The sequence below is a fragment of the Lolium perenne genome, chromosome 6 (assembly GCF_019359855.2).
Source record: "Lolium perenne isolate Kyuss_39 chromosome 6, Kyuss_2.0, whole genome shotgun sequence".
Taxonomy (NCBI): domain Eukaryota; kingdom Viridiplantae; phylum Streptophyta; class Magnoliopsida; order Poales; family Poaceae; genus Lolium; species Lolium perenne.
In genome coordinates, this window is record NC_067249.2 from 47,470,461 (window position 1) to 47,486,555 (window position 16,095).

Sequence of the window (16,095 nt, forward strand, 5' to 3'; positions counted from 1 at the left end):
TGGGGCCCCCGTGCCTCCTCCGACTCTGCCCTTCCGCCTACTTAAACTCTCCGTCGCGAAAACCCTATTACCGAGAGCCACGATACGGAAAAAGTTCCAGAGACGCCGCCGCCGCCAATCCCATCTCGGGGGATTTAGGAGATCGCCTCCGGCACCCTGCCGGAGAGGGGAATCATCACCGGAGGGCTCTACATCATCATGCCCGCCTCCGGACTAATGCGTGAGTAGTTCATCCTTGGACTATGGGTCCATAGCAGTAGCTAGATCGATGGTTGTCTTCTCCTTATTGTGCTATCATGTTAGATCTTGTGAGCTGCCTATCATGATCAAGATCATCTATTTGTAATGCTACATGTTGTGTTTGTTGGGATCCGATGAATATGAAATACTATGTCAAGTTGATTATTGATCCATCATATATGTGTTGTTTATGATGTTGCATGTTCTCCGTTGCTAGTAGAGGCTCTGGCCAAGTTAATACTTGTGACTCCAAGAGGGAGTATTTATGCTCGATAGTGGGTTCATGCCTCCATTGAATCTGGGACAGTGACAGAAAGTTCGAAGGTTGTGGATGTGCTGTTGCCACTAGGGATAAAACATCAATGCTTTGTCTAAGGATATTTGTGTTGATTACATTACGCACCATACTTAATGCAATTGTCTGTTGTTCGCAACTTAATACTGGAAGGGGTGCGGATGCTAACCCGAAGGTGAACTTTTTAGGCCTAGATGCATGCTGGATAGCGGTCTATGTACTTTGTCGTAATGCACTAAGTAAATCTCATAGTAGTCATCATGATATGTATATGCCTCTCTATTTGTCAATTGCCCAACTGTAATTTGTTCACCCAACATGCTATTTATCTTATTGGAGAGACACCACTAGTGAACTGTGGACCCCGGTCCATTCTTTTACATCTGAATACAATCAACTGCAATCTCTGTTCTCTGTTGTTCTTCACAAGCAAACATCATTCTCCACACCATACGTTTAATCCTTTGTTTACAGCAAGCCGGTGAGATTGACAACCTCACTGTTAAGTTGGGGCAAAGTATTTTGGTTGTGTTGTGCAGGTTCCACGTTGGCGCCGGAATCCCTGGTGTTGCGCCGCACTACACTCCTTCACCAACAACCTACACGTGGCCTTCATCTCCTACTGGTTCGACAACCTTGGTTTCATACTGAGGGAAACTTGCTGCTATACGCATCACACCTTCCACTTGGGGTTCCCAACGGACGTGTGCTTCATGCGTTATCAGGCAACACCCCCTATTTGTATCGCATGAATGCATTCAAACGCCATTAGAGCATTATCACTGATCAGCCTACCTAGGATAAAAGCACTTTGAGTCGGGGAAATGATCATGTCCAAAATTTGGCGAAGGCGATTTGCAATGCACTTTGACACCACTTTATAGATCACCTTGCACAAACTAATATGTCTGAAATCCTTCAGCTCCTCCGGGTCATTCTTCTTTGGTATCATAACAATAGTTGTGTCATTGACCTCCTCAGGCATAGTCCCAGTATCGAAGAACTTCTGAACCGCTGCCACAACCTCATCTCTGAATAAGTCCCAGTTTCGCTGGATAAACCGTGCCGGAAAACCGTCAGGTCCGGGTGCTTTTAATGACCCTATCTGAAAAAGTGCATCGCTAATTTCCTTCACAGAGTAGGCCGCACAAAGTTTCTCATTCATATTCTCACCAATAACCTCCTGAACCAAATTTTTCACCCCCTATGGATTGACCGATTCATCTTTACTGTATAGTTTTTGGAAAAAATCAGATGCCATTTCCTGCATCTCGTTTGAGTCCATGGTCCAAGAACCATCAGCTCTTCTAAGTTTCCGAATTTTGTTTTTCTTCTGCCTTTTGGAAGCTTGCCTATGAAAGAACTTCGTGTTTTGGTCTCCCTCCCGTAGCCAGGTAACCCGAGATCGTTGGTGCCATGCTATTTCCTCCCTGTACAAGAGTTCGTCCATTTCCTTTGTTAACTGCAAACATTCCATATTACTAGTCTCATCATCCCTTCCATGAAGTTCTTCCAGTTTTGCTCTCTTCTTTTCAATCTCCTTTGGCAAATATTTGAAGTGGGCTGCCTTCCAATTGTACAGACCAGCCATAACATCCTTTAAAGAACTGCTTATGTCACCCAAATCATGTACTGGGAGTCTACGAGACCATACTTCCTCCACTGCCGCGGCCAGTGATGGTTCCCGCTCCCAAGATACTTCATAGCGACGAATAGGCCTATTGGCACGGCAGTTTTGGGCTTGTTCAATAGACAGCAAAAGAGGAGCGTGGTCTGATTTGGATGATGAAATATGTCTCACCCTGTAATCTGGGAACGAAGTAGACCAAGCCGGGTTAGCCACAACTCTATCCAAACGAACCTTAACATTTCTCTCTCCCTTCTGCTTATTATCCCAAGTCCATGGTGTACCCACAAAACCCATATCATGAAGATCACAGAAGGACAAGGTATCTCTGAAGTCCCTCATCAAACGTTCGGATCGCCTCGTCCGTGAAAAATGTTCCTCTTGCCACATCGCTTCATTAAAATCCCCTATCATAAGACATGGTTCATTTGATCTATCTCTGATCGATCTAATATCTGTCCAAAACTGATGGCGGTCACTAGCTTTTGGTTCCCCATATACAAAAGTGCAGCGCCACATGCGATCATAAGGTCCCCCGCTGATATGCACATCAATATGCCTCTTACTGAATGATAGCAAATCAGTGTTTACACCATCCTGCCAATACAAAGCTATACCACCACCTTTTCCATCACCAACAACCGGGAAACATCCTTTCATTCCAATACGAAAACGGAGATTTTTCACCCGTTCCTCACTTTGTCTTGTTTCGCACAGGAAAACCAAACAGGGTTTATAGGATTGCATAAGGAAATCGAGCTCTCGAACTGTCGCAGGGTGCCCTGACCCACGGAAGTTCCAGCCTAGAAGACACATTTGGCCCGGCGGTGATCCTTGATACGTCTCCGACGTATCGATAATTTCTTATGTTCCATGCTACATTATTGATGTTATCTACATGTTTTATGCACACTTTATGTCATATTCGTGCATTTTCTGGAACTAACCTATTAACAAGATGCCGAAAGGCCAGTTGCTGTTTTCTGCTGTTTTTGGTTCCAGAAAGGCTGTTCGGGCAATATTCTCGGAATTGGACGAAATCAACGCCAAACCTCCTATTTTTCCCGGAAGGCTCCAGAACACCGAAGAAGAGTCGGAGAGGGGCCAGGGGGCCACCACACCACATGGCGGCGCGGGCCAGGCCTTGGCCGCGCCGGCCTAGGGTGTGGCGCCCCCAGGTGCCCCCCTGCGCCGCCTCTTCGCCTATAAAAGCCCTTTCGACCTAAAAACGCAGTACCAATTGACGAAACCCACAGAAACCTTCCAGAGCCGTCGCCATCGCGACGCCAAGATCTGGGGGACAGGAATCTCTGTTCCGGCACGCTGCCGGAGCGGGGAAGTGCCCCCGGAAGGCTTCTCCATCGACACCGCTGCCATCTCCACCGCCATCTTCATCACCGCTGCTGCTCCCATGAGGAGGGAGTAGTTCTCCATCGAGGCTCGGGGCTGTACCGGTAGCTATGTGGTTCATCTCTCTCATATGTGCTTCAATACAATAATCTCATGAGCTGCTTTACATGATTGAGATTCATATGAGTTTTGTATCACTACTATTCTATGTGCTACTCTAGTGATGTTATTAAAGTAGTTCTATTCCTCCTGCACGATGTAATGGTGACAGTGTGTGCATCCGTGTTAGTACTTGGTTTATGCTATGATCATGATCTCTTGTAGATTGCGAAGTTAACTATTGCTATGATAATATTGATGTGATCTATTCCTCCTACATATGCATGAAGGTGACAGTGTGCATGCTATGTTAGTACTTGGTTTAGTCTTTTGATCTATCTTACACTATAAGGTTACTTAAATATGAACAAATTGTGGAGCTTGTTAACTCCGGCATTGAGGGTTCGTGTAATCCTACGCAATGCGTTCATCATCCAACGAAAGTGTAGAGTATGCATTTATCTATTCTGTTATGTGATCAATGTTGAGAGTGTCCACTAGTGAAAGTGTAATCCCTAGGCCTTGTTCCTAAATACTGCTATCGCTGCTTGTTTACTGTTTTACTGCGTTACTACTGCTGCAATACTACCACCATCAACTACACGCCAGCAAGCTATTTTCTGGCACCGTTACTACTGCTCATATATATTCATACCACCTGTATTTCACTATCTCTTCGCTGAACTAGTGCACCTATTAGGTGTGTTGGGGACACAGGAGACTTCTTGCTTTGTGGTTGCAGGGTTGCATGAGAGGGATATCTTTGACCTCTTCCTCCCTGAGTTCGATAAACCTTGGGTGATCCACTTAAGGGAAAACTTGCTGCTGTTCTACAAACCTCTGCTCTTGGAGGCCCAACACTGTCTACAGGAAAGGAGGGGGAACGTAGACATCAAGCTATTTTCTGGCGCCGTTGCCGGGGACCAGAAAGCTACACAACAGGAATTTCCTCCCTCGTCAACCACGCGCCAGTCCTGGACAGCATCAAGTATTTTCTGGCGCCGTTGCCGGGGAGGAAAGGTAAAAGGTACTCACACTCCGGACCTCGGCTACCAAGCTATTTTCCGGCGCATTGTAAGTACTCGAAGCTATTTCCTTTAGATCCTGCAATTGCATCTTTTTGTTTCTTGTTTACACTAGTAAGGCATAATGGACAACAATGAGCTTTTTACTCTATTTCCTGATTTAAGACATGGATGGTTTGATCCGAAAATTAAAAAACCCATGGAACATGTTAGTATGAACACTTTGAATACCATTGTTGCTAATGATATGGAAAATTCTAAGCTTGGGGAAGCTGGTTTTGATGAGCATGATCTTTTTAGTCCACCAAGCGTTGAGGAGAAAATTTTCTTTGATGATACTTTGCCTCCTATATATGATGATTATAATGATAGTAGTCTTTTGTTGCCACCTGTTATGGAGGATAAATTTGATTATGAATACAATATGCCTCCTATATTTGATGATGAGAATAATAATGATAGCTACTTTGTTGAATTTGCTCCCACTACAACTAATAAAATTGACTATGCTTATGTTGGGAGTAGTAATAATTTTATGTATGAGACTCATGATAAGAATGCTTTATGTGATAGTTATATTGTTGAGTTTACTCATGATGCTACTGAAAGTTATTATGAGAGAGGAAAATATGGTTGTAGAAATTTTCATGTTACTAAAACACCTCTCTATGTGCTGAAATTTTTGAAGCTACACTTGTTTTATCTTCCTATGCTTGTTACTTTGCTCTTCATGAACTTGTTTATTTACAAGATTCCTATGCATAGGAAGCATGTTAGACTTAAATGTGTTTTCAATTTGCCTCTTGATGCTCTCTTTTGCCTCAAATACTATTTCTTGCGAGTGCATCATTAAAACTGCTGAGCCCATCTTAATGGCTATAAAGAAAAGAACTTCTTGGGAGATAACCCATGTGTTATTTTGCTACAGTACTTTGTTTTATATTTGTGTCTTGGAAGTTGTTTACTACTGTAGCAACCTCTCCTTATCTTAGTTTTGTGTTTTGTTGTGCCAAGTAAAGTCTTTGATAGTAAAGTAAGTACTAGATTTGGATTACTGCGCAGTTCTAGATTTCTTTGCTGTCACGAATCTGGGTCTACCTCCCTGTAGGTAGCTCAGAAAATTAAGCAAATTTACGTGCATGATCCTCAGATATGTACGCAACTTTCATTCAATTTGAGCATTTTCATTTGAGCAAGTCTGGTGCCATTTTAAAATTCGTCAATACGAACTGTTCTGTTTTGACAGATTCTGCCTTTTATTTCGCATTGCCTCTTTTGCTATGTTGGATGAATTTCTTTGATCCACTAATGTCCAGTAGCATTATGCAATGTCCAGAAGTGTTAAGAATGATTGTGTCACCTCTGAATATGTTAATTTTTATTGTGCACTAACCCTCTAATGAGTTGTTTCGAGTTTGGTGTGGAGGAAGTTTTCAAGGATCAAGAGAGGAGTATGATGCAACATGATCAAGGAGAGTGAAAGCTCTAAGCTTGGGGATGCCCCGGTGGTTCACCCCTGCATATTCTAAGAAGACTCAAGCGTCTAAGCTTGGGGATACCCAAGGCATCCCCTTCTTCATCGACTACATTATCAGGTTCCTCCCCTGAAACTATATTTTTATTCCATCACATCTTATGTGCTTTTCTTGGAGCGTCGATTTGTTTTTGTTTTTTGTTTTGTTTGAATAAAATGGATCCTAGCATTCACTTTATGGGAGAGAGACACGCTCCGCTGTAGCATATGGACAAGTATGTCCTTGGTTTCTACTCATAGTATTCATGGCGAAGTTTCTCCTTCGTTAAATTGTTATATGGTTGGAATTGGAAAATGATACATGTAGTAATTGCTATTAATGTCTTGGGTAATGTGATACTTGGCAATTGTTGTGCTCATGTTTAAGCTCTTGCATCATATGCTTTGCACCCATTAATGAAGAAATACATAGAGCATGCTAAAATTTGGTTTGCATATTTGGTCTCTCTAAGGTCTAGATAATTTCTAGTTTTGAGTTTGAACAACAAGGAAGACGGTGTAGAGTCTTATAATGTTTACAATATGTCTTTTATGTGAGTTTTGCTGTATCGGTTCATCCTTGTGTTTGTTTCAAACAACCTTGCTAGCCTAAACCTTGTATCGAGAGGGAATACTTCTCATGCATCCAAATCCTTGAGCCAAACAACACTATGCCATTTGTGTCCACCATACCTACCTACTACATGGTATTTCCTGCCATTCCAAAGTAAATTGCTTGAGTGCTACCTTTAAACAATTCAAAATTTATCACCTCTGATTTGTGTCAATGTTTTATAGCTCATGAGGAAGTATGTGGTGTTTATCTTTCAATCTTGTTGGGCAACTTTCACCAATGTACTAGTGGCTTCATCCGCTTATCCAATAATTTTGCAAAAAGAGCTGGCAATGGGATTCCCAGTCCCAAATTAATTAACAAAAATAGACACTCCTCCATGGTATGTGATTGTTGGACGGCACCTGAAGGATTCGGTTAGCCATGGCTTGTGTAAGCAAAGGTTGGGAGGAGTGTCATCATAATAAAACTAAAATAAAAAGGCACTCCTTCATGGTATGAGATTGTTGGCAGGCACCCGAGGATTCGGTTAGCCATAGTTTGTGAAAGAAAGGTTGGAAGGAGTGCCACCCAAAAATAAAATAAAATGGGAGCCGCTCTTTGAAGGTTTGTCTGGCAAGGGGGTTAGAGTACCCGCTACCATTCGTTGACAACAACATACACCTCTCAAAACTTTATTTTTATGCTCTCTTTATGTTTTCAAAATAAAAGCTCTAGCACAAATATAGCAATCGATGCTTTCCTCTTTGAAGGACCATTCTTTTACTTTTATTGTTGAGTCAGTTCACCTATTTCTCTCCATCTCAAGAAGCAAACACTTGTGTGAACTGTGCATTGATTCCTACATATTTTCATATTGCATTTGTTATATTGCTTTGCATTGACAATTGTCCATGAGATATACATGTTACAAGTTGAAAGCAACCGCTGAAACTTAATCTTCCATTGTGTTGCTTCAATACCTCTACTATGAATTATTGCTTTATGAGTTAACTCTTATGCAAGACTTATTGATGCTTGTCTTGAAGTGCTATTCATGAAAAGTCTTTGCTATATGATTCAGTTGTTTACTCATGTCATTACCATTGTCTTGGATTGCTGCATTCACTACATATGCTTTACAAATAGTATGATCAAGTTTATGATGGCATGTCACTCCAGAAATTATCTGTGTTATCGTTTTACCTGCTCGGGACGAGCAGAACTAAGCTTGGGGATGCTGATACGTCTCCGACGTATCGATAATTTCTTATGTTCCATGCTACATTATTGATGTTATCTATATGTTTTATACACACTTTATGTCATATTCGTGCATTTTCTGGAACTAACCTATTAACAAGATGCCGAAAGGCCAGTTGCTGTTTTCTGCTGTTTTTGGTTCCAGAAAGGCTGTTCGGGCAATATTCTCGGAATTGGACGAAATCAACGCCAAACCTCCTATTTTTCCCGGAAGGCTCCAGAACACCGAAGAAGAGTCGGAGAGGGGCCAGGGGGCCACCACACCACATGGCGGCGCGGGCCAGGCCTTGGCCGCGCCGGCCTAGGGTGTGGCGCCCCCAGGTGCCCCCCTGCGCCGCCTCTTCGCCTATAAAAGCCCTTTCGACCTAAAAACGCAGTACCAATTGACGAAACCCACAGAAACCTTCCAGAGCCGCCGCCATCGCGACGCCAAGATCTGGGGGACAGGAATCTCTGTTCCGGCACGCTGCCGGAGCGGGGAAGTGCCCCCGGAAGGCTTCTCCATCGACACCGCTGCCATCTCCACCGCCATCTTCATCACCGCTGCTGCTCCCATGAGGAGGGAGTAGTTCTCCATCGAGGCTCGGGGCTGTACCGGTAGCTATGTGGTTCATCTCTCTCATATGTGCTTCAATACAATAATCTCATGAGCTGCTTTACATGATTGAGATTCATATGAGTTTTGTATCACTACTATTCTATGTGCTACTCTAGTGATGTTATTAAAGTAGTTCTATTCCTCCTGCACGATGTAATGGTGACAGTGTGTGCATCCGTGTTAGTACTTGGTTTATGCTATGATCATGATCTCTTGTAGATTGCGAAGTTAACTATTGCTATGATAATATTGATGTGATCTATTCCTCCTACATATGCATGAAGGTGACAGTGTGCATGCTATGTTAGTACTTGGTTTAGTCTTTTGATCTATCTTACACTATAAGGTTACTTAAATATGAACAAATTGTGGAGCTTGTTAACTCCGGCATTGAGGGTTCGTGTAATCCTACGCAATGCGTTCATCATCCAACGAAAGTGTAGAGTATGCATTTATCTATTCTGTTATGTGATCAATGTTGAGAGTGTCCACTAGTGAAAGTGTAATCCCTAGGCCTTGTTCCTAAATACTGCTATCGCTGCTTGTTTACTGTTTTACTGCGTTACTACTGCTGCAATACTACCACCATCAACTACACGCCAGCAAGCTATTTTCTGGCACCGTTACTACTGCTCATATATATTCATACCACCTGTATTTCACTATCTCTTCGCTGAACTAGTGCACCTATTAGGTGTGTTGGGGACACAAGAGACTTCTTGCTTTGTGGTTGCAGGGTTGCATGAGAGGGATATCTTTGACCTCTTCCTCCCTGAGTTCGATAAACCTTGGGTGATCCACTTAAGGGAAAACTTGCTGCTGTTCTACAAACCTCTGCTCTTGGAGGCCCAACACTGTCTACAGGAAAGGAGGGGGAACGTAGACATCAAGCTATTTTCTGGCGCCATTGCCGGGGACCAGAAAGCTACACAACAGGAATTTCCTCCCTCGTCAACCACGCGCCGGTCCTGGACAGCATCAATCCTCGAGGGATGCCGCCGATGATGCCAAAATTTTGTTTCTATTTCCTTCAGTTCCGGTCTTTCTTACTTTGGATCTATCCTTTGTTTTAACGTATGAAGGCGGCAGGGGAGGTATATCTCCTACCTCACCACTAGTGTCCATTCCATTCTCAGTACCGTGCTCATTCAGGTTCATATCCAGCTTTCTTCTAGCCTCGATTTCATGTGCTTCACCATCTGTTACAGAGGCGCTTGAATCATCTTTCTTCTCTGGGCTGCTAGCTGTATCCTTCAAATCATCCTTGTCATTCAGCGCCGCATCATCAGATGACCGTTACCTACCCGCACCATTATGCGCCATCCCCTCCCTGTGACACCCCCTCGTAAGGGAGTACGAGGGGCAAATCTGCGTGGTGCACTAGACGGTTAGTTTGCTCGTCGGGTAGCAAGCATCCAAGTACCGTATTGAAGTTGCTTCTCGTCCCACACACCATCACCACATTCCTTGTGATCATGCCCAAGAAATCCGCACCTCTTGCAGAAGAAAGGTATCTTCTCATACTTAACAGCTAGTCGTCTCTTCCCTTCTGGCATTGTTATCGATACAAAACCCAGTAGGGGTATCAATTCTCACCCTGATGCGGACATAATTTCCTTCATAAAAAAGCTTCGGTGACATCTGCACCTCCTTAACCTCTCCTACTCGTCGGGCTAGATCATCAACAATCGCTGGCTTCCGATATAACTCCAGAATACCATGTATCTGTGACCAGACATACAAACCACCGAAAACAAATTGTTCAGGATCCCATAAACCATCATAGTCCTCTATTAGAACACCCCAGCCACGAAAGGTCCATGGCCCTTGGTGCACCACCTTCTTCCAGTCTCCAAGACAGTGCATCTGGAAGATAAATAAATTTTCGCCCGCTTCTCTGAAAATCGGATCACGGGACAAATTCCATACAACCTTCATCTTCTCGAACAGGGCCTCAGCGCTGAAAGATCTAGTAGTATGAACCTTACCAATCGCAAGCCATCTGGCGGCCTGCTGAAATTCCTTTGCATCATCAATCCCGATAATAACATCATCGAGTTCATCCTCGTTAAGCTCCAGGTGGCTGAACATATCCTCGTTAAATACTTTTGATCCATTGGATTTATTAAAATGAATGGCTAAGTTTTATTTGAGGGTACCACAAAAGATCTCAGCTCTAGTTAGCAACTTCTTTTTAAAAGTGACCATAGGAAGGCTTGTAATCTAGGTGGAACTTGCATCTTCCACACAGAGGGGATATGCACTGGCTCCACTCCCCTAAAGTTAACTACATAATAGAAGGATCTCATCGAACACACTCCTTTAGAATCAAATTTCCAGCGTGAAGGATGATAGATTCTGTAATATGCAGTAGATCATACCATCAAATCAAGAGGTACTGATCAAAACACCTCCTAAAAGTAATTCTAAGTTGGGTACCATCCCACATATCAGAAATATTCTGCAGATTGGCAAATTATATACAAATCCAAGAATTGTACGGGCTAGGCAACAATTGTCAAACCAGTGATCCTCCCAGAATTTGATCTTTCTCCCATTTCCCACTTTCCACTGGTACCCTAATTTAATTTTCCTAGCTTCCCAAATCACCCCTTTCCAAAAAGGAGAAACACCAACAACAGGGCAGACAAACAAATTGGGTTCATGGTTTTATACTTATGATCAATAAAAAAATTCACCAGCTTGTTGTCAGTCAGATGATACCTTTTCACCCTAGATGCCAGCAAGCACAAATTCATCTTAGCCAAACTAGGGATACCAAGCCCACCATATTCAATCTTCTTATTTAAGAGCCCCGAATTTGCTACAAGTGATACTTATGGTGACCTTCATAGTTGTCCCAGAAGCAATGTGCTATCTCGGAGTTGGAAATAGCCTATTTTGGAAACTTAATAATACTCAACAGATAGGTTGGGATGCTAGCTAAGCATGGTTTAATAAGAATTAACTTAGCCGTATAAGACAATAATTTGCCCCTCCAGCCCCCTTCTTTTTTATTACCTTATCGGTGACAAGATGGAGATCGTCTTTCCTTAATTTTTACAATGTAAAGGCGCTCCCAAATATTTTAGAGGAAAATCTTCAAGTTTTCAACCCATTTGAGCATAAATTTGTTCTTCCTTAGGTTCAACATTAATATGAACTAAATTACACTTATGAAAATTGATCATCATCCCTGATATTTGTTCAAAACAAGAAAAGAGCCACTTGAGGTTTATTACAGACTCATGTTCTGTCCAGGATACTGCATACTGGTGATACACACTATACAAATCTACGATAACTAATATGAAAACGGAGGTAATAGTTGAAATGGATGAAACCAATTGTACAAATTAAATGCTACTGAGTTGAAATGTTTTGCTTGCGTGCATATATAGCATGCATACATGTGTACGTATATCTGGTTAAATTAAATACATAAAGAAGCTTTATTCTTGGAATGTACAAGACCCTCCGAAACAGAATATTGTCTTTCTGGACTCCTGAGTAGGGTACAAACTACAGAGTGCAGTTCTCTTCATGGAACATGATCTTCAGAAGGCCGTAAACATGAAGTTGATCATATGTATCTTTGAGCAGGTGTCTAGGTTGAAAATTAATTTCCATGAAAGTGAGATATTCTGTTTTGGGAAAGTAAAGAATTTAAAAAATCAGTACAAAACATTTTCGGTTGTGAGTCTGGTTCTTTGCCGTTTAAATATCTAGGAATTCAGATTCATTACAGGCGACTGTGAATATGGAATGGAATCCAGTTGAAAACCGGTTTGGAAAGAAACTTGGGTGCTACCAAGTTAAGCTACTCTCATATGGAGATCGGCTTGTCCTCACAAATTCCGTTCTCACAAGTCTGCCGATGTTTATGTTATCCTTCTTAGAGATACCCAAAGGGGTTTTTGGAAAGATTGGTTTTCTCAATTTTGGAAGGGTCTAATGAGAGTTAAGAAAGATTTATTTTTAGAGAGGATCCTTTGTGTTTGGCAATGGTCAATTAGCAAGGTTTTGGAACTTGTTAAAAAAAAGGTTTTGGGAACACACTTGGTTGTGAGACGCTCCTTGCTAAACAATATCCGTTGCTATATAACATTGTATGCAGAAGAAACGTCTTGGTGTCCGATGTGTTAGCAAATAACCCGTTGTGTACTGAGTTTAGGAGGACTCCTTCAGAAAATAAGTGGACGATATGGATACTTTCGGTTCAGCGGCTTATGCTCATTATTTTATCTAGTGATGACGACAAGTTTGTGCGGAAACTTACTACTTCTGGGACCCTCACCGTCAAATCTATGTACGCTTATTTTTTGAAAGGAGATACGGTCCATTTAAAAAATACATTTGAAAACTCAAGGTACCATTAAAGATTAAGATCTTTATGTGGTTCCTTCGTAGAAAAGTCATTCTCACTAAAGATAATTTGTCAAAACGTAATTGAATGGTTGTAAGAAGTGACCAAGAGGAATCAATCAACCATTTATTCTTTCCATGTCCCTTTGCTCGTCTTGTTTGGAGAATAGTTCACTTTACTTTTAATATTGCACCACCAATAAATTGTACGAATATGTTCGAAAATTGGTTGAGTGAGATAGATAAAGATACCAAGGCACGGATTCGAGTAGGAACTTGTGCCATTGTGTGGTCTTTATAGAACTGCAGAAATGATATCATCAACGAGTGTTCTTACCTACTACCGGAGGCGCAACGTACTCATATGGTTTCTGGTGTACCCGTCTGAAGATGGTTGCATGGGATATCTTCAACCAGGCTGGTTTGCGGCTTACAAGACGACTACATAATGCATAGGAGACTTGTTCTGTTTATTTTTCGCTGGTTAATTTTATGTACACTCTCTGTTACCCATGAGCTGTAAACGCTGAAAGTAAGAATGCTGCAATAAATAAAGCTGTGTACATCAATATATGCAGAGGCTAGGGTTTTCTTCCCATTTTGAAAAAATACACTTCCTGCTAATGTAAGCTTATCCAACGACTAGGAAAATTATACTACTAGGTACCAACTGATAGTAATAATGTCACTTTAGAAGGAAAATTTAATCAGTATGTTCAAACAGAAATAAACGCATTATTGCCCATTTTTTTAAGAACTTCGAAGTTCAGACTTAACTCCTAACGATCTAGAGCTTCTGCATTTTCATGCACTTCAAAGCCTTTTAACAAAACACATCAATATCCAATTTTATAGATTCAGTTTGCTGTAGAGAAACGACCTCTTATAAGAAATCGGGCAAACGGGAGCATATGATATGCACATTGGGGAAACATTTTCTGAAAGGGGAAATAAGCGCACTTGAATTAAAATGACCAAGTGAAAGGGCAAAAGCTCTTGCTAGCCAATTTCTGGGTACACATAATATGTGCAATGGCTACTGAACCTTGCTTGCTCCTAGCTAATTGCTTGTATCTTACGAAATTTTTAGCACAATTCCTAATGTATACGTAAATGTTACTTTCATCAACAAAAAGCAAACATTTTGGATGAAAGAAAGCAAATCGAAACACCGCAGATTGCTCAAAGCATGCATCCATAGACATAGGAATGAAGCAAAAGGGGAGGGGGCAGAAAGGTATATATCATGCATATCTATATATTAATCATGCCTGCTAAGCATTTGCATCAAATCAAGCATAGACTACAGTAACATTTCACACAGTAGTGATGTGCTAAAGTTCATCACAAGATAAACACCATAAGTTCATAATTAACCTCGCTGGTTTCTTCGGACCATGTTAATCACTAGCTACGAGAGGAGAAGACCTAAAGCATTTTCCGTCGACCTGTAACTGCAGCAACATCGAGATGCTGATCAAAAGGATGTATGGGTTGAAAACACATCAAATAACCAATGAGAAAAATCGAATGAAAGATCATACACATACATGCATGCTTGGCACCTTGCACGCCACCCACAGCAGGCAACCACATTCTTGGGTTGGGCTACATGTGTGGCATACAGGGAGCCAGGCACAGCACAATCTTGATTAGATCCATCATCAAACCTCTATCTCGTTCACCAAATAGGCAAATAGTTCAGAAAGAAAGGCCAAGGAAACCAAATGGATTATTCATGTCCCTCTCTCTTTCTACATAGGTGGAGAGTAGTAGTGAGTAGTGATTAGTGGGAGAAACAAAGCTAGATCTTGATGGGTATGCAAGACACACATGAAGCAAGGACAAGGAGGCAGGCAGGCAGCTACTACTACGACGACGACCGGAGAGAGAAAGATAGAGCTAGGTTAGCTTGGGGAGTAATTGGAGAACTGTGCACGGGTGTGGAGGATGGTGGAAGGAGCACGGGGGTGAGGCTGGATTTATAGAGGAGCAGCAGTGAGCCAGGGATGATGCTTTCTCTACCACAAGTCCACAACAGCTCCATCGATCCATCCATGGTTGCTAGCTTGCTCTCTTGTCCTGCAGCTGCGTGCCGATTCTTACCATAAAGTGAGTAAAAGCAAAGAGGAAAGGACACCAGGATACTTCCCAAGGGGAAGGGGAGGGACTAAAGGAGATGAAGCTTTTGAGAAATGCCATGCCATGCCTAGCTAGCTACCTAGCTTAGACCAACACACTGCAATCTCAGTGTCTTTCCATGGTTTTTATATCGTATAAGTACTAATCAAAGTGTTGGCCTAGTGCTTAGCCTATATGCTAGCATGCAATCTCATAGTCTAAGCAGCACCTCCCAAAGCGACCAATTGCATGCAAAAGAAATAAAGAATGTCTCAAGCTGCTCCCTGGTTCATCATGCACTTCTACTGCTCTCATGGCTCATGAGTGATGTGCCATGGGCTCACCCCATTTCGAAAAAAAACATGAGTGATGTGCCAAGCTAAGGGCATCTCCAGCGGCGCGACACAAACAGACGCTGAGCGACCGTTTTCGTCCGCCGTGATCGGAAATGCGTCTGGCACCACCTCCAGCGGGGTGACGCAAAGTGACCGGACCGTCCGCGGAGACGCAAATCTGGCCCAAATATGCGCCTCGGATGCGTGTCTGCGGACGCTGCGCGGACGCGCAAAGTGTCCGCTCGCGTCTGGCGGACGTTTCATCGGGCCTGCCTGGCAGCGACCCTGCATCGATGCGTCTTCTCAAACGCGCCAGTGACTGGCGCCGCTGCCTCGCTTTGGCAGTCTGCGCCACGTTAATGGCGATGCCTCGGCTGCCGAGCGGCCGCAGCCTACCTCCGCCAACCACATTAATGGCGACGCCACGCGTCCTGCGGCCACCGCCTCCGGCCTATATAAAGGGGGCGCGCGTTCTTCTTCCTCATCCACTCCTCCAAAGAAACCCTAGCCGCCATAAAGCTCGACCGTAGCGCCGCCTAGTTGTTCCTGCGACGCAGCCAGGCCCGCGAGGAAGTCCATGGCCGGTCCTGGTGGCCGGCGAGGCGGTCGAGGCCGCGGCCCTGGGCGCCCCCGGGGCCGGGGTAGGGGTCGCCGTGGTGGAGCAGCTACGGCCCCACGCTCGTCGTCGCTTGCACCCTCCTCGTCTTCGCA

The 16,095-nt window shown here is 43.2% G+C and overlaps 1 long non-coding RNA gene across 1 annotated transcript; it reads right to left on the minus strand.

Moving 5' to 3' along the window:
* Positions 1 to 14,155: 14,155 nt before the first annotated feature.
* LOC127309640 (uncharacterized) lies at positions 14,156 to 15,215 on the minus strand. The gene is made up of 2 exons (XR_007857256.2): positions 14,479 to 15,215; positions 14,156 to 14,382 (listed from the first exon to the last, which is right to left on the minus strand). It is a non-coding gene; the product is annotated as an uncharacterized lncRNA (long non-coding RNA).
* Between the last annotated feature and the right edge of the window lie 880 nt (positions 15,216 to 16,095).